The sequence below is a fragment of the Ceratotherium simum genome, chromosome 1, assembly GCF_057802395.1.
Source record: "Ceratotherium simum simum isolate JZ-2026a chromosome 1, ASM5780239v1, whole genome shotgun sequence".
Lineage (NCBI taxonomy): Eukaryota > Metazoa > Chordata > Mammalia > Perissodactyla > Rhinocerotidae > Ceratotherium > Ceratotherium simum.
The window spans coordinates 53,415,072-53,434,318 of NC_141900.1; the positions used below are offsets into that span (position 1 = coordinate 53,415,072).

General features: G+C 37.3%; 1 protein-coding gene across 1 annotated transcript in view; it reads right to left on the reverse strand.

Moving 5' to 3' along the window:
- The window catches only part of MACC1 (MET transcriptional regulator MACC1), a 69,925-nt gene extending 51,343 nt beyond the window's left edge, over positions 1-18,582 (reverse strand). Inside the window, exon 1 of the mRNA XM_087428565.1 lies at positions 18,136-18,582. The gene's annotated coding sequence lies outside the window, so the exon portion shown is untranslated. The remainder of the gene's footprint in view (positions 1-18,135) is intronic.
- Between the last annotated feature and the right edge of the window lie 665 nt (positions 18,583-19,247).

The following is a 19,247-nucleotide window of genomic DNA, read 5'->3' on the forward strand; positions in this document are numbered from 1 at the left end:
CATTCATGGCACACGATTCTTCTAGTCTTATTCCTAAATCAATTTCAATCAAAAGGCAACTTAAAAGCAAAGCATATTACTCCCGCCTCCTATCAAAATGGCCTTTACGGAGTGACAGCTTAGCACTACTTCTTTGGCTTTTACTCTTGGTAAGGATGAGATGTGACCATATATGAAATTTCTCTATATTTTTGTAAAACTGTAATCAGAGAAATTGCCCATTATATTATCATATAAAGCCATGTATGGCAAATTATTCTCACAGTTTGGGGATAGGAAAAGTTTCTTCCTCCTAATCCTAATGTTTTCTCTTATTAAAAGACTGGTATCCTCTCCTGCTTTGGGTTTACTTTGGCTACTAAGGAAGCTTAGGCTGGGTTTTTGTGCATTTGCAGTAACTTCCCATATCTTTGTTTTTTTGTTTATTTGTTTAATATAATTAATCTCCTCCCCCAACCTACCATACCTTGTCAATATTACATGAAGCTTAGTTTTTATTATTAATGGCTTTCAATTTTATTGTATATGTATTTTTATGATTAGGTACTTCAAGTGTTATTGGGGAAAGGTAGTGTATAAACATATAACACCCTGTGTTGGTATCAGTATATGTGTGTGTATTGTATGCAATATCTACTATCATTAATCATAATAGAAAAAAATATCTTAGAACTGAAAAGACCTTAGCAATAATTTAACTGAATGGTTTTAAAGATAATTCTCTCATGCATGGAGAATCCATTTCTTCAAATGAAATATTGTTCAAAACTTAAAGAAATACAGTTGGAAAAGAAATAAATAAAAGTAAAGCTCCTCTAGTTGACAGGCAAGGGGATGAGAGCCCCCCACCCTCACCTTGCTAGCTACCCCTTTCACTGCAATGGGGAGCTCTAGAGTCCCCCCACAGAACTTATCATTTTCCATGGTGCACGTTGGAATACTACCGATGAACTTCTGTTGTCTCCTTTTATACATATGGAAACTGAGGCAGTAAAGTTATGAGTTATCTAAAACCTCTTACGTAGTTGGTGATCAGGTCAATAACAGATCTCAGGTTTTCTGATTGCCAGATGTTTATTTTTGTCACAACAGAAAGGTCAATCTCAATACTGGCTTAAAATTAAAATTGTGGTGTTTGAAAAAGGTTGAGTGATTTGGGATTTTGTTAAAAATTAAAGAGAATCTAAGATTTTCTTAAACTCAAGGCAGCAAACATTTTCTCTCTTTTTTTCCTCCTTTCAGGCCTATCCAGAGAGGTGCTGTCCTCCTTTCTTTTCAGGTTTGCTTTCAATTGGTTCTGCCCCTTGCCTATTCCCAATGCAAAACTAATGGATTTAAATTTTTTGATCCTCTGAGTAAAGAACCATGTGGCTCTGCATTTTTGTGTATTAAATAAGCATAGCTAAGATAAAGATTCAGTGGAATCTTAGTGACAACTTGTTTTTCTTTCTTGGGCTTTTTTAAATGTTGACTGACTTTGATTTTTAACATTATACATATCAAATTCCTTTGTCTGTTAGTAAAACCTGCACATGTCCTTGTGTACCCACTATCAATAAACTGAAGATTGAATAAAGTTGGAAGGGCGATGTTGATTTTACAAATGTCTCCAGACAAAAACTAAAAAACAATAAAATGTAATTGCATGATGCACAAAGATTTCAGACAAACTTTGAATATATCACGCAAAGTTTTAAAAAGCCACATTTGAGCTGCAAAGTTCAAAGCCATGATTCTTTGCGCTCAATTTCAGGTAGAACAGAAAAGTTTGAATCAAATTTTGATCATCTAATAGTAGACTTAACATCATGGGTTTTAGAAAAATGCTTCTAAAGCTACCATTTATTGTTTGTTTTCATTTTTATTCCTAACAATATATAGGCTTATTTTGTCCACTAGAATATATAGGTAATTTCATGTATAGAAACATTTATTTAATAAAAACCATTTCAACATAAACAATTTCAAGGATCACAAGAAGAAAGTACCACTCTCTAGTGGTGAAACCCTATAACAGCAAAGTCATGAGGCTGACTGTCCCCCAGTGACCACAGTGACTCATCCAGGTAGAGAAGGGAATAACAAGAAGGTCTGAAGTTTGGGTATTAGCAAAGAAATCTCAAGAAGGCTACATACATCTGAATGTCCCTGAGAGCACAGGATACCTGGGATATGGAGGAGAGTGGTGGGAAGAGAAGCAAACCATTGCCAAAAAATATTGATCAAAGCAATGTCTGATCCTTTTTCACAAGTGCTGGGAAAACCCTGGCACTAATTAAACTAGTGCCTGGGTAAAGCCCCAGGGACTTTTCTGAGCCAGAATTAGGCACTGGATCCAAAGGCAGCATGGGAGATCAAGAGGGATAAAGAGCCAAGCGTATCATGCTAGTTCAGGATATAAACAATGAACAAAGCAGGACTGCCAAGGACTCGGTTTAATGGATGTTGGTCTCCTAGTGGGCGGGAAGGGATGAAAGGGGATCAACTGGCCAATGTAAACATTTAAGGCTTATCCAGTCAAGTAAACATTTTGTCTAGGCTCCACCTTTTGATTATCCAATCATGTCTTGATAAGCTCCTAAAGTTTGCCCCTGGTCCTAGCCTCCCTTCTGGAATTCTCCATTCATATCTCAGCCTCATTTTTAATCTCTCCAGTTCCCTTCTAACGAAGCAAGAAGCAAGATTTTTATGAGGGTTACCAATTTATAAGTCAACATATACATTATCTAATTACATCAATCAGAAGAATAAATTGCGTACACCCTAAGCAGTCTTGATATAGCAAATCCTTGATAGAGCAAATCCGTGATAGAGCAAATCCTTCAAATGAGAGACAAAATAGGACTAAAAGAATAATAATCTGAATTGGCAAAACAATGAAGAGTTCATGAAAAAGATCTACAGAAGACTCTTAGTAAATCTTTTGTCCATAGAAGTATGATGCTGAGGCAGTGCAGAGAGACGTTTTTCTAAATTATTATACATTATAAAATATTTTTAAAAATGCAAAACCCTCTATAAATACTAGATCCTATGTGAGTTATTACTCTGCTGACAGTAAAAAGGGAGGGTAATAATAATAGCAATTTGAATTTATGGAGGGCCTATCATCTTAGAACTTGTGCTTTTGAATGCCCGCTTATTAATCCTCAGGACTATCTTAGGAGAAAGGTAGCCAATATTATTAGCTCCTTTTGCAGATAAGAAATTGAGACACAGACAGATTATGTGGTTTATACAAGGCTTGCACAAAGGAGCTGGGAGTGGAAGGAAAAATCATTAGCTACGAAGGTGGGAATGTGGTCCACAGATAAAGAGTTGGCAGAGTTGACCTTCTCCTGTCCAGACACATGGAAAAAGTAGCACCATCCCAGCCAACAGTATCTGATGCAAAAGGGGATCACACAGAGAAAAGGCCTGGGAATGTGTGTGGAGTGCTGGGGGAGACACCAGTGAAATACACAGGAGAGGTGCTTGGCTTCCTTGCTCGGCACAATGGACACTCTGGCATCAGCTTGGCTGAAGCCAACCCCCTGTTCTAACACCACCCTCACTCACCACATCCTCTAACAACACCAGGGAGATTATCACATACTCATCAGGAAGCTATCACTTCAGAACCATGCTCTGAAATGAGGATTAGAATGAGAGAATAAATACAATTGGTCAAATTAAATAGGAAGCACACAGCAGCAACAGAGCACTTATTAACATGAGAATTAAACATCAAAATGAATGAAGAGGAACTCACAGAGGTCAATCAAGAGTACATTAAGTGTCATTCAAAAATAACACTACAGAATCCACCTTCAATCCTCGCCACCTTCTTTTAATAAAAAAATACACAATTTTTATTTTAAAGCAAATAATTCTTATTTATTTTTATTTTAAAACAATGTTTAAAATAAATTTAAAAATAAATAAAACTATATGTTCTATAAAATGAATCAATAAGAAAAATGTGAATTATACATATTTTCATGAAGGAAAAAGGCCTTGTGAACAGAGTTAAAGCAGTTATGATTTAGCCACATCCTATACAATTATTAGCAAGAAAGAGAAAAAAGGAAAACAAGTGGCTATACCATTTTGCATGCACACGCACACACATACATGCATACACACACATATACTCATTTAAAGATTACGTGAGATAGAGATACAGATAAACATAAAAATATCTCTCCTATTAATAAACAATACTAAGTTATATTTCAAAATAATAGTAATAAAAATGGAAGAAAAAACATGATGACATCCAAGAAAAAAAGAATTTACTGAGAGACCTCTGGCATCAACATTCTCAACCAACTTACTGATCATAATAACAAATCCTGGAAGAGAAAGTAAATTGTTGTCAAATTGCAACAGGCAAGAGTGCATAGGTTAATTACAGGGAATTTCAACTTTAGGAAACAGCCAAACTCAAGAGATCTCATGAGACATCTAGCAATGTAATTACATAAGAGGGGAGCTGAAGCAATGCACTCAACCATCAGTACCTAATTTCCTTCTTGTTGAGTCAGGAGAAAAATTCCCATTGATGCATAGTTAAGCCCTAAGACATCCCTCGCCATCCCAGCCTAGAAAAATGGGTGCTATCCAATACTGGAACTTTTTAAAAGCCAAGCCATATTTTCATGCCTGTCTCCTGCTTCTAGGCAGAGCGGATATTCAGTGAGAGCAGCCGGGTGCCATATACTGGCCAGCATCCATCCTGATAGGCCAGTGTCCACGACATATCCATTGTTGAATATTTTTAATATCACTCTGCATCCTAAGTGTCAACCTAAGCCTACCCAGATAGCTGTTCACCTATCTTTTTTAAAGTCTTCTAAGATGACTGGGTATTATTTGGTAGGATGAATTTCTATTTTTATGTTTCTTTATTAAAATATATATATTCTAAAGGAAGAGAAGTGGCACTATGTCATCTAAATCGATGAATCAAGTATAAAGACGACCTTGATGGGTGTTGGTCAGACCCAGAGGAAGGTGGACACAGTTTGCAGTTATAACAAAAGAGAGGGATGAAAGTAGCAGCCAGGATCACAAAATACAAGAGGACAGGAGAGGCCCTTCAGCCTGTTTGCACTATGGTATAATGTAGTGTTTATGAATTGAGTTCTGGAGGTTGAGCTATCGGGTTTCAAATGCCAGTTCCACACTGGAGTTTGTAGGGAGAAGAAGGCTGAAGAGTGCTTCAGGTAAAAGGAATAGGATATGCAGGAAACAAGAGTAAGCAAGGCTCATTCAGGAAGCAGTAAGTAGTTCAGGAAAGCTGGGCCATAGCAGTGGGATAGGGACAGAGCTAGGAGAACTGAGGAAGTGGCAAGAGGAAAGGATACAGATGCCAGCAGGAACTGGTCCTGAATGGCTTTATCAGACATCCTGAGAAACTTGAACTTTAGCCTAAAAGAAAGAAGACAAAGAGGAGTTTAAATTAAGGGAATGACATGATCTAATTTATGATCTACATTTTAGAAAGATGGAAAGCAAAAGGTGGAACAGAACTGGAGACAAGGGGAGGTGGCAGTGGCCTAAACTAGGCAAATGGTCATGAGAATGGAGAGAAGTGGACAGAGCCCAATTCATGCCTCATCTTCTACTCTTGAGCTCCCTAAGGATTACAAGTCATCCCTTGAGGTTTTTTGCATTCAAGACCTCCTTAGACTCCATTTTTGAGCTTCAGCCTCTAAAGATGCACAACTTGGAGGTAACCCCCCTTAGTCCATGCACCAGTTGGACCTCCCTGGCCTCCTATAAAGGAAGGGAGGGGAGTGGGGTTGGTGTTCATAACTCACTTACTGCTAATTACCTTTATTTTTGTTCAACTGCTCCTATATTTTCTCCCTCCAATAAAACAGTTATCCCCACACACCATTAGATGTTTAATGTGAAGCAGTAGTTTTATTATGAATTTCATTTATCTTTAGTTGTAAAAGACAACAGAAAGTAAATCTGGTCTTAATCTATGCGTAACCAAGTCAGCAAGTAGTTTCTTAGAGAACCATACCAAAGTGAAGGGATAATCTAGATAAGTGCAATTATTTAGTACTTTGCTACTGCTACTAAAACCTTTCCCATTCATTAAAAGTCTTTTAGTTGAATCTACCTCTGTGAATAAATTTTATGGATTGTAAGATAGGAGGTATTAGAAACTGGAGACAAGATTATGTTTCCCATCAATCCAGTAATGACATAGAGATGAGTAAAGCATCCTTCCCTTAGGGATTTCTAGATTTCAGAATATTCCCCATTGTATTTTGAAAGTAAAGTAAAGCCAATTTTATATTTTACACTTGCCTTGAAGGTCAACCAATGTGGTTTAAAGGAAAGAACATGTGACCTGGAATCAAGGAATTTGATCAAGCTTCCAAACCTCTCTGATCTTTGATTTTTACATCTATCAGGTGGGAATAATAATTATACCTTTTCCATCGTGTTTTGTGAGAATTAAGTGGTTTAATGTGTGTGATAAGGACCAAAAATTCTCTGATTTGGGAATGTTCTGTATCTGCTTGGTCAAATCAGGTAGTCAATAGCTGCATGTAGTTACTGAACACTTGAAATATGGCTAGTGCAACTGAGAAACTGAATTTTTAATTTTAGCTAATTTTAATTAATTTACATTTTAAAAGACACATACAGCTAGTAATTACCATATTGGAAAGTGCAGCCCTAGAGTATGGTTTTAGTTTCAATTATTCCTACTGCAAGTTAATTTACTCTGCTCTGGAAATTCATAGATGACTACACTGGCCTTGTTTAAGAACGACTGTTTCCCTTACACGTAGGCAAAGATGGGTATGTAACCATTTTAAACACAATTTGTAAGAGGAATCAGAATGCAATTGTATTTTTGTCCACCACTTTCCTTTTAAAAGTGTATTCACTAGGGGGAGTTTTGTCCCATACCACTGATGAAAATTCCCCAGTTGGCCCCGTTTATCTTCTGGTCACTCAGAGTTAAAGAAAATCATGTGGTTACTTTAAGTTACAAAATTTAGTTTTGATTCATAAATGAGAATGCCTCGCCCAATATTTCCATCAGCACAGCAATCTCCAGTGTAAAATAGATCCCCCTGCCTCCGTGCCCTACAAGTCCACAGCTTTCTGGGGAGGGAGTAGAGTGCACATCTTCTCTTTTTCTACCTCACATCCTCCATCACCCAACTTGCAAGCCCCTGTTACTGAAGCCAATGTTGGAGAACAAGGAAGGAAAAGGAGAAATAAAACAGGACATTTTTATTCTATAGGTATAATTGAAAGCTGGCTTTGCCTCTGCAATGCTTATCGCTGATACTGTGGAGGGGAGGGTGCGCACGCGCCCGTAAGCGAGTGACCTTCGAGGGATCCTCAGAAGCTTATGACTGTACCGCCTGTCAAGTGAGCAATGCATCTAATTTTTCCTTAGCTATCCCTCCCTCAGCTCTGGCTGTCTAGCAGGAAAACACATCAAGCTTTCCAGGAGTGTGCAACGAAGCCACTTCCTCTAAGCTGGAGGTAAAAAAGCACCATCCCTCATTCCTACCTCTCTACTTGGACTAGCTCTCCAAAAATCATTCTCACAAAATCCTCTCAGTGTTTTTTCTCCCTTTATTTTTCTTTATAACCTGGAAGTGGGTGAAGGGGCAAGAATTGTGAAAAACTTTTCCCAAACGAGATTTTAGTCAAATATCTCTTTTTGGTATCTGAAATCAGTTGTCTAAAAATCTTCGCCAAATTTTGCAATATAACACCCTTGATCACTGCAGCTGTGTTAATAGTAGCTAAAGACTAGAAAACACATAAAAATCGTCAATATGAGACCAATAAATAAACTTTGGCATATCCATAACCATTGTGGTAGAAAATAATGTGGTATCTTCATATGCAATGATATGGGTCAATCACTAAAATACATTAAGTAAAAAAAGGAAGGGTACTAGACACTCTATATGCTTAGAATATTTATTACTGGAAGAATTCAAAAGAAACTGAAAGCTGCCAAGCTGTACTTCTGAGGAGAGGACTCAGAGACTAGAAATCTGAAACCTAGCGTTTCCAGTTTACTTTTCATTCTGTATGCTTTTATATTATTTGGATTTTTTATTGTGTGCAAGAGTTACTTTAAGTTTTTTCTTTAATATCTTTCAAATATACTTGGATACATATTAAAGATTCTATTCATTGGTCAATTTTTTTAAATATTATTTTCAAGTCTTTCTTTTTGGCACGAAGTCTCCAACATATTTTTTTCAGCCCTGACATCCTGACCCAGTTGTGTCTAAATCTAAGACCAAGCCAGCCCCGTGGCTTAGCGGTTAAGAGCGCACGCTCTGCTACTGGAGGCCCGGGTTCCAGATCCCGGGCGCGCACCGACGCACTGCTTCTCCGGCCATGCTGAGGCCGCGTCCCACATACAGCAACTAGAAGGATGTGCAGCTATGACATACAACTATCTACTGGGGCTTTGGGGAGAAAATAAATAAATAAATAATTAAAAAAAAAAAAGACCAAGTGAAATGCAACTCCCGAACAACTGACCAGTTCATTTATAATAACTTCAACCTTTGGAAACATGAACGAAACACCAAAGACAGAATAATGAGTCTGTATTTTTCAGTAAATGCGTGAGCTGTAACAACCATGCTTTCTTTTCACGGGAGAATACAGAAAAAACTGGTTGAATTACAGGCATAACATAAAAACTACATTCATACCACAAGTTTTTAAGCTACATGAAAATATGGAGGAATTAACCTTTACACCTGGGAAATGATGCTTGATTCTTGAGATTCAAAAACAAGTAATATTTTGTACTGAATTCTCAGTTGATTAAAATCAGCCAAAAAAGAGAGACTGCTCACTTTGCCGAAGACTTGCTATTTTTTAATTAGCAGAGGATAAAGAGGTTCCTCCTAACTCCTTAGTCTTAGGGTCTAGAATTAAATTTATGCTACAGATATCAAGGACAAAGTTTTAGCAAATAAAAAAAAGTCTGATATATGAATTAATATGTGAATTACAATTTATTTCTTTAGAATGGCAAAAAAATGGGAAGAGAAACCCACATATAGTTTTATCTCATAAATTTTCGTGAAGTCAAACTGGCTTTTTTCTAATAACATAAGGTTGGTCATAAAATATTTCCTGTAACTTCAGTCAGGAAGAGAAATTGAAAGCTAGGTTATAGAATTAAAGTTAAGTATTTAATTCCACACAAAAGGAAAAAAAATGAGAAAAAAGCACTAAAAGACAACATAAATTACAGTATTACAATAAATATTCTAAAAATATATTTTCCAGGACAAACAAGAGTTGGAAGAAGCCCAGATCCCAAAGGCCTTCCTTGGTCCTCTTCCTGCTTGCCCTGTCTGTGACTGATTAGGTCACGACCTCCGCTTCCTAAAACTGCCCCCTCCTCTACTTTCTTGAACTACTTTCTTGAATTAATATTCTAGTGGTTTTCCAGCTATTGCTTGATCATTCATTCCCTGTTTTCTGCTGTGGCTCTGCCTATGTTACATATTTATTTAAACATTCCCCTCCATTTTCTTGTTCTCACTCTCAGTGATCTCTTTGAGCTATTGCAGCCTTCCCCATGATTCCAAATCCCATTTTTACAGGAAAGGCTTAGTGATCTTTGTCTCTAACCTAGATCTCTTCCTTGAGCAGCAGAACCCTAACAGCCCTCCAGAACATCTCTGTGTGAATGCTGCCATACCCTTACACATCTCCATATATACCTCAATTCAACATATCCAAAGTGGAACTCATCTCTCCTTCCTTAACTCCAACAACAAAATTGCTTATTTCTTTTCCTGGACTCTGCTTTTGTTGATGGTTTCACAATCTCCTCAGTCATTCCTGATGAAAATCTTGGAGCCCTCTTGAACTCCATCCTCTTTCACAGACATCATATCTATCTGCTTGAAAAATCCTGCTGCCACAGTTTCTTTTTATCCAATGCTATGGCAACCACCTTGGGTTAGGCCCTATTACCTCCTCTCCAGAGCCCCAATCACCTCTCCATTTCACCTGTCTCCCACTTTCTCATCTCTTCCTTCCCTAAGCCATTCCACCCACTGCCACCAAAGTCATCTTCTTGAGACACAGGGCGAATCATGGCATTCTGATGTCTTTCCCTGCCAATCTACTGAAACTGCCCTGGATAAGACTTCCAGTGAAATTCAAAGGACACCTCTCCTTCTTATTTGGCCTTGCTGTGACATGTGACACTATTAACTTCTCCCTTCTTGAAAAGTTCCCCTTTGTCTTCACTCACTCTATTCTCCATTGGATTTCCTCCTATTTCTCTGGCCTCTCCTACTCAGTCTCCACTATGGCTGTTTCTTCCTCTGATTAAACCTTAACGTTATTATATCAGAGGGCACCACCATGAGCCCCCTACTCTTCTCATGCTGCAGTCCTTAATACCTCTGGGAGATCCCGTCCACAACCATGACTGTAGCTACGCCTAGGGATTGCTGACTCTCACATCTATCTATCTCTACTCCACGTGCACTCCTGACTCCCAGACCTGTCTAATTGCTTAAGCAATTTCTCCGTGTGGATGGTCACAGGCATGTCAAAGTCCACTAGCCTCAACTGAACTCACCCGTCCTTCCTCCCAAACCTGTTTCTCCTGCCTTCCCTGTCTAAAGGAACAAGGACACCACCATCCACCCAGTTAGTTACTTATCTCAGAAATGGAGAGGTAATCCACAATCAATTTTACCCCATTCCTGCTCCCCAGTCACTGTCCTCAATCCACTAATTTCTGTAAAATTAATATCTCTAAAATCTTCTGCCACATTTCATCACTAATACAATTTCATTTGTGTAGGCTCTATTTTTTTCTCACCTAGATTTATGAAATAAATCCTACTTGGTCTGCTGCCTCCAATCTTTTCTATTCTCACGTCACAATATTTTAAGGATGATCTTTCCAAAATGCAAGTTGCATCAATTCAATTTCTTGTTAAATATTCTATACAGGCTTTCTTTCTCTTGTATGATATGGTCAGGAGTTTTGGTGGGTATTACGGCCTATAATTCAAATTCTAGAAATTTATCTTTAAAAATAATTGGCTATGTCCTAAGATTTTTGTACAAGAATGTTCAATGTGGTACTATTCATAATAGCAAATATTGGAAGAAACATATATTTTTAAGAGTAGAAGATTGGTTAAATTATAATATCACATTCAAATGAGCAATTTAAAATCATGTCATAGAAGAATATATGATGATATGGAAATGTGTAGTATATTGTTAAGGGAACTAAAATGATCACATAACATTTTTCATAAATTATTAATTCTTACTATCTATTATAAGCGTAAAAAGAGTAACAGGATATACACATAAATCTTAAAGATGTATATCCTTGTTGTGTATGATTGACATTCTCAAGTTTTCTACAGTGAACATGCAAAACTTTTGAAATCACACACACACAAAAAATAAATACTATTTTATAAAAGACTAAACTCATTTGTCAAATTTCCTCAAGCAATTTCCTTTATCCCAAAAAGCATCTTGGAATATCTCTCTCCGTGGTCCGCCCTCTCCTCACCACACTTCCCTAGCCTGGGTTAGGCATCTCTATCCTGAGCAAACCCCTGCCTTAGTTCTCACATTGTATGATCAATTTTACATACATATTTGTCATTTCCTCTATAATATCAGCTCCTCTGTATATCCCCAGCACAAAACAAAGTACAGGTAGAATAAATGTTTACTGAATAAATAAATGAATAATACCATTCACCTCACAGTGACTCACACCCATTCCTCACTGCCTTCAGAATTAAGTGCACACTCAGACTAATATTTGAAAATCCTTCGTAATTAGAGGCAACCTTTCTTTTCAGTCTTATTTCCTTCATATTTTTGCTTCCATTACCCAAATACTATACCCCCAAGCACCCCTATCTGTGGGGAGGGATGGTGCCTTTCTGTATCCCACAACTTAGCTCAGTGCCTCATACATAGTTGGTGTTTAGAAATTATTTGTTGAATTAACGTTTGGATAAATTAACTCTACTAAATATATCTTGTACTTTCCACTTCCCCATATTTTCTAATAAGTGACTCCTTCAATTTCTTGCCTCTTTAACTTCCTTTCTCTTGTCTCCAAGGCTTAGTAAAGTTTGATCACCTTTAGATCACTTAGATCACCTAAGAATCATTTTCCAATCTTTCTAGACAAAATCAAATTCTCTCCAGTACAAATATACCACTTATTTGAGACTTTCCATTACTTAATTATACTCTTTTGATGTTATTTAAATATTAGATTCTAAACTTTTGGAAGTTATGGACTATGATATTTAAATTTCTCTCTTTCCTCTCTGTTCCCACCTATTGTTTCTCACCTGTCCTGGCTGGAATAGACTGAGTAGATAGGAAATCCATCACCTCTACTTATTAACTATTGATGTAATATTTCTGTGAATCAGTTTCTTCTTCTCTAAAATGGCTATGATATCATTATTTGCCCCCCAAAATTAATTAAATAAGATAATGTAATTAGAGCACTTAGAACAGTACTTGGCACATGGTAAGCATTCAATGGAGTTGTGTAATTATCAATATTATTGTTAATATAATTAATACTAAAGTAAATGTCTCTCAACCAAGGTTGAGAAACAAGGAAGTTGATTTGAGATCAGCTTTTGCACTATATTGTAGAGATTAGAGTGTTCCAAACATGTCTTAGTCTCCCAGATGCCACAAGCATCTGGTTTTCAGCTATGTCTGGAAAGATTATTTAATTAGAACATTTGAGATAAACAAGTGTGTTGAGAATGGTGAGAAATAGGAACTCTCATTCATTTTGACTAGGAATATAATGTGGTATAAATATTTTGGAAAGTAATTTGTCAGTACCACATAAAATTGAAGATGCATATGCCTATGGCTCAGCAAATCTACTCCTAGAAATATCCACTACAGTAATTCTTACATTTGTACACAAATGGCATGTATAGGAATATTTATTATAGAGCTGCTTATGATAGCAAAATACTTTGTAGCTATGAAAGTGAATAACTGTGCTACAAGGATCAACATGGATTAATCTCAAAAGTACAAGGGTAAGAGAAAAGAGCAAGTTGCAGATGAATAACGTATACTCTAATGTTTATATAAAATTTTTAAACATTCAAAACAATATTATATACTGTTTATGGATATATTCACATAGCAGTGGAAAGAGTAAAAACATAAAAATAAAAACAGATAGAATAAAAACATGCAATGGAGAGATAATCTACAAAAACAGGATAGCATTAACCTCTGAGGTGGGAAAGAGAGGAACAGGATCAGGGAGAGTGCTTTATTATTATTATTATTATTTTTTTTTTTTTTGAGGAAGATCAGCCCTGAGCTAACATCCATGCTAATCCTCCTCTTTTTGCTGAGGAAGACCGGCTCTGAGCTAACATCTATTGCCAATCCTCCTCCTTTTTTTCCCCAAAGCCCCAGTAGATAGTTGTATGTCATAGTTGCACATTCTTCTAGTTGCTGTATGTGGGACGCAGCCTCAGCATGGCCAGAGAAGCAGTGCGTCGGTGAGCTCCCAGGATCCAAACCCGGGCCGCCAGTAGCGGAGCGCGCGCACTTAACCGCTAAGCCACGGGGCCGGCCCTGCTTTATTATTTTTAATTTCTAATATTATATTTGTTAAGCTGTGAGGTGAGTAGACAAGTCTTTGTGATATCTATCTATCTTTAAATATCTGTCTACTATGTATTGTATGTATTAGGGAAACATCTGAATTAAGTGCTTTTCCCAATAGAAATAGAAGACACACAAAACTCTGCTCTACCATTCCTGGAAATTAAACCTGGTAGCTATTCTCCTGGCTAGAGATGAAGATGTTTTTGTTTATTCTAAAAAAGCCTCCTATAAGGAAGCCTCATCTCTGAGGCAAGGGGTGGCTACAGTAATCAAGAGAGAACACCCAAGAGAAAATAAAATCTTGGGAGGAAACAGTCAATCTACTCTTCCTTTCCCTTCCCATCCCTGGATACCTGAAGATTCTCTTTCTTCAGCATTCCTCCTTGAGTGAGGCAGAAGGAAGAGCGGAACTAAGTTTCATTTTAATGAAGGAGGTACTTGCTGTCTCCATTTCTCTTCAGAGATTCCAGAATTCCAATCCCATGTGATTAACAATGCAGTTCCATTTCCACCAAAAAGTCGCCTCATCTCAATTTCAAATTGCCTGAAGTACCAAGGATCATTTCCCCCCATAAAAACTAGCTCCCTCTCTTTTGCCTGAGTGTTACTATCATTCTCTCAGGCCACCAGCCTTAAAAACTCAAGAGCATTGTGGCTGTCATCTTTTTATTATTATTATTACTCAATTTTCTTTTTTATTGAATGACTTTCTCATCCCTCTCTTCTTTCCCATTTTCATTCCCAGCGCCCGGTATTTATTCATGCTTAGATTGTTAAAACCTGTTTCCAACGTGTTCTCTCTTCATTCATGTTCCCTATGCTCCAACTCACCTATATGCCATTCCTTGGATGATCTTCCTAAAGCACAGCCTTCAAGATGTTGTCCCTGAGTCAGGACCCTTTTGGAACTCCACCATCTAGAAGCTGAAGTCCAAATCCTTTTAAAGCTTCCACAATCAACCTTATTCCTGCATCATCACCCAAAGCTGTTTTTAGCTATTTTATAGCTATTGTCTGTTTATTAGGATGCCCTCCATAAAACACCCAATATCGCGGGCCGGCCCCGTGGCTTAGTGGTTGAGCGCGCGCGCTCTGCTGCTGGCGGCCCGGGTTTGATCCCGGGCGCGTGCCGACGCGCCACTTCTCCGGCCATGCTGAGGCCGTGTCCCACATGCAGCAGCTGGAAGGATGTGCAGCTGTGGCATACAACTATCTACTGGGGCTTTGAGGGAAAAAATAAATAAATAAAATTATAAAAAAAAAAGAAATAAAGAAAAAAGAAGGAAAAAAAAAGAAAAAAAGAAAAAAAACACACCCAATATCTCTCCTTTTCAGGTATACATAAAAACAGCCTATTTAATTTCACTGCCTAACTTTTGTACTTGACATTGCATCTACTTCAGTGTTTCCCAAACTTCAGACATTCTGATATCTTTTCATTTTTCCATTACCAAGTACCATCTGAACTATTTTTTTTTGGCTGGGAAAGATTCACTCTGAGCTACCATCTGTTGCCAACCTTCCTCACTTTATTTTTCCTCTCCAAAGCCCCAGTACATCGTTGTATATTTTAGTTGTAAGTTCCTTTAGTTCCTCTGTGTGAACCACGACCACAGCACGGCTACTGACAGATGAGTGGTGTGGTTCTGTGCCCGGGAACTGAACCTGGACTGCCAAAGCAGAGCGTGCTGAACTTTAACTACTAGACCATAAGTGTTGGCTCCTGAACTATATTTTACGTAATATTTGCTGTAAATCTATTCTCATTTGAGCTCAGATAAGTCTTTTAAAGAAAATTTCTATCAGTACCATAAATGGAAAAACCAGTATCTATTGGAATAAATAGACAATAGCTATAAAAATAAATGTTATTCTAAAAGTTGTTACAACTAAATACTTTTTGCCTGCTAAAATCATTGAGCCTGTTACTTACTCTATTGTTGTTATAAAGGAGGATTAAACAAGTGTTAGAAGAATTTTAGTCATATCAACAACAAAACTTTGTCCTTGAAGAATTGAAAGTAATTTGAAAAATGTAACTTTCTCACTGTGTAACTCAATGTTACTGATTTTCTAGTCCATCTATTGCCTAAAATCATTTCATCCATACAAAGTTTGGGAAACTCTACTTTAGATGAGATATTCTCTTCATCTTTTTCTGCCAATTTTGACTCTGCATATCCTTCCAGTCCTGGTTACATCTCCACCACTTTCTCAAGTATCCTCTTGATATTCATGACACCATGACCTCCCCTTCCTCTGGCATTCTGGGCATGTGTTTCTTCCGCGTTTGGAAAGTCACTTTACTCCGCTTTTGCTGACTCATACAAGTTTTCAAATTTATTTTTTTCTGGTCTGCAATGATTACAACTCAAGCAAAGATTTATGGAGGCTTCTCTTTAATCCCATGATACTGAGCATCATACCTTCTAAGGAGTGGGAATTAACCAACAGTGACTCCAGGAATGGCACGAGTGATTGATGGATTAGGACTTCCTCCCTTTAGCTATTTATGAGTACATATCTTCTCTAGTAGACTAGGATCTCCTCAAGGGCTATGCTTCAGTCACTCTTTAACCTCAAGGCCCAGCCCAGTGGGAGAATAGTGTAGAACTGCTAAAAGTAATTGTTGAATGGATAACCGACACTTCCTAGAGAGAATAGACCACAGATGGCATTCAACAGCAAAAACAATGGTGCCCTTTTAGATTGTGTACTATATTTATCAAGTGCTTCTGCAGCTGTCCTTCTCCTTTGTTTTCATTCTAATGCTACCCTGGATTTGCTGAATAGCTCCTGAGAGAGTTTACATTTAAATGGTGTATCACATGCAAAACTTTGCAACTTGGCACAAATACTGGTTACTATCACCTTCTGCTATCACCAAATACTATAAATGATACTTAGTCTTAACACACAGCTAGGCATATGTGTGGACTTTCAAGAAAAAATTTTCCAAAAATCCAACAATGACCTGCTTTCAAGTTTAGAATCAATATAATTCCAAATTGTCTTTTGTCCTCCAAATTAGCTAACACATTTTAAGATAAGATGGTGTTTAATAGATCCTGTGTTAATAGTCTTTTTTTATCTCTAAGACACACATAAAAATAATCTGTTTATAAGTTAGCTACAGGGAAGGTGAGAAAACTGGAATAAATAATACATTTGAGTTATAGTTAAGTTTTCAAGTTAGTTGTAACTAATAATTACCACTTCATAATTCCTATATTCTGTACAGTACACATGAAGTCACATTAAAAATCACTATTGTGAATTAGAAATAATTATGCAATTAAGTTAAGGAGAGTATAAAAGGATCACCACAAAGGTCCAGACAACTTTAAGAGTATACCAGAAATGCATCATTATCACTACTAATTATTGTTATGTAAAAACCGGACATTAATATATGTGATCCAGCATCTACCCTGAAATTAGATCCACTGAAAGTGGACTTAGACATGTCTAAGGAGTCAGGGACACCTTAGTAAATGGGAGGCACCAGAATTTTCACTACATGCTCTTCTATCTGTTTTTTCCAATTGTGGTGAAAAACACACAACATAAAATTTACCATCTTAACCATTTGTAAGTGTACATTTCAATAGTGTTAAGTATATTGACATTGTTGTGCAATGAATCTCCAGAATGTTTTCAAGTTGCAAAACTGTAACTCCATACTCATTAAACATTTCCCATTTCTCCCTCCCCCCAGCCCCTGGCAACCACCATTCTACTTTCTGTTTCTATTAATTTGACTACTCTAAGTACCTCATATAAGTGGAATCATACAGCATTTTTTGTCTCTTTAATCTGTTTTTGAAGCTTAATTGAAACTTTATTAGGAAGAAGCCAAGTTTATCATCTATCAGTTACTATCTAACCATCTATTTAGTACAATGCACTATGCTAACTTCATTCTATTAACCCAATGACATAGGTTTTATACCCACTTTACAAATGAGGAAACTGAAACTCAACAAGGTGAAGCATCTTGCCAAAGTTCACACATCTAACAAACAGTGGGGCCACTGAATCCAACTTTAGCTGACTTCAAAGCCCATAGTCTTTTCAACACACCTGGTTGCCTTTAGAAATATTTTAAATTTTCAGGGGATTTCAACCATCTACATATATGAAGCAATTCAGGGTGTTTTTCTGTTGTTTTTTTTTTTTCCTACATTTGATTTTGAATGTTGCGTGTCTTCCTCCTCTTTTTATAAATTATTTTACTCTACATCATGTCTCAAGGTATTATTCTATTCTATGTCTCAAAGTTTATTCTAAACCACATCCCACAAACCCACAGAATATAATTACCTTCCCTTTTGTCTTTCCAAGCAGGGCTTGGGATGGAAGAAGCATTCAGTTTGTTCAATTGTTCTGGAAATGACACAGTTTCCTAGTGTGTGCCATATATCAATAGCGAAAAAATATTAATTTTTTAAGAACAACACTTACAGTTGTGGAATGAACTCCAGTTTCTTCAGTTCAGGAACATTATTTTATTGAATGGAAGTCACTCTACCAAAACCAAGGACTTTCTTCAAACGTGCCTTGCTCTGTGGGCTGTGACTGAACTGCTGCGTACCGAGCCACCTGGGATTAGAAGTCCTCCCAGTGTGGCTCCAAGGTTGCCCAACCAGAAACCCTAATAGGCAAAAAAACTACAATACCCACAATTCAGACTTCTCACCTGAAAACAGGAGAAGAGGGTGGATAGCTACAGTTTCACCCTAGGAAGAAAGGTAAATAGATGGAAAAGCAATTAAGTTAAAAAAAATCAGGTGGGTATATCCAAGAACAACCTTTAAATATGTACCTATTTCTATAAAAATAAACAAAAGTGGTTTGATGTTTGCCAAGGAATAAGACGTTTGGCAAGAACTAAAAAATCTTCATGCAAACAAGTCCTCATGCCGCCGTGGAACCTGCCCCGCCAGATTCTCTTTCGGTGACTCAGAGTTGAGGATGCCTCACTGCCCTGTGGAGCAGGTGAATGAGGACTTCCCAGGTGAGGTGTGACTGCCTCTAGTTCCTCCTACATCAGCACTGTGATTGTCACTCAGAGGTGCTACAGATATAATGAAACCTTTTACCCATTATCTTCCAAAATGCCCTGGATGTTTTAAAATGTGCTTTTAAAAATGTGAGCAAGATGGAACCCTTGTTGATATTTCCGTTTCTCTTTCCATTTCTTGAATTTTTGTGTTTTCCTTGTACATTCCACCGTTATTTCTGATTGCTTAAAACCCAAGAACAAAAAAATTGGAGAAAATAAAGAAAAAGGAAACTTTAAAACTTGGGTAAAATGAAAGGTACAATAATTGTTGACTTCTTTGCAACGTCAGGAACAGAGAATATTAAAAACAAACAAAAACTAAGAAATGTGTTTCCTCCATTTGTTCATACAGCATCTTTCTCTAGCTTTTTATTTCCCATTAGACACAGCCCAGAAAGCGGACATAGACAAGCCCTGGCTTGGTCTGGGCCCAAACACATAATGGGAAGATTCATTTAAAGTAAGCAAACGGCAGAATGGTGACAAAGGAAAAATTTCTTTTCTCTTTTCT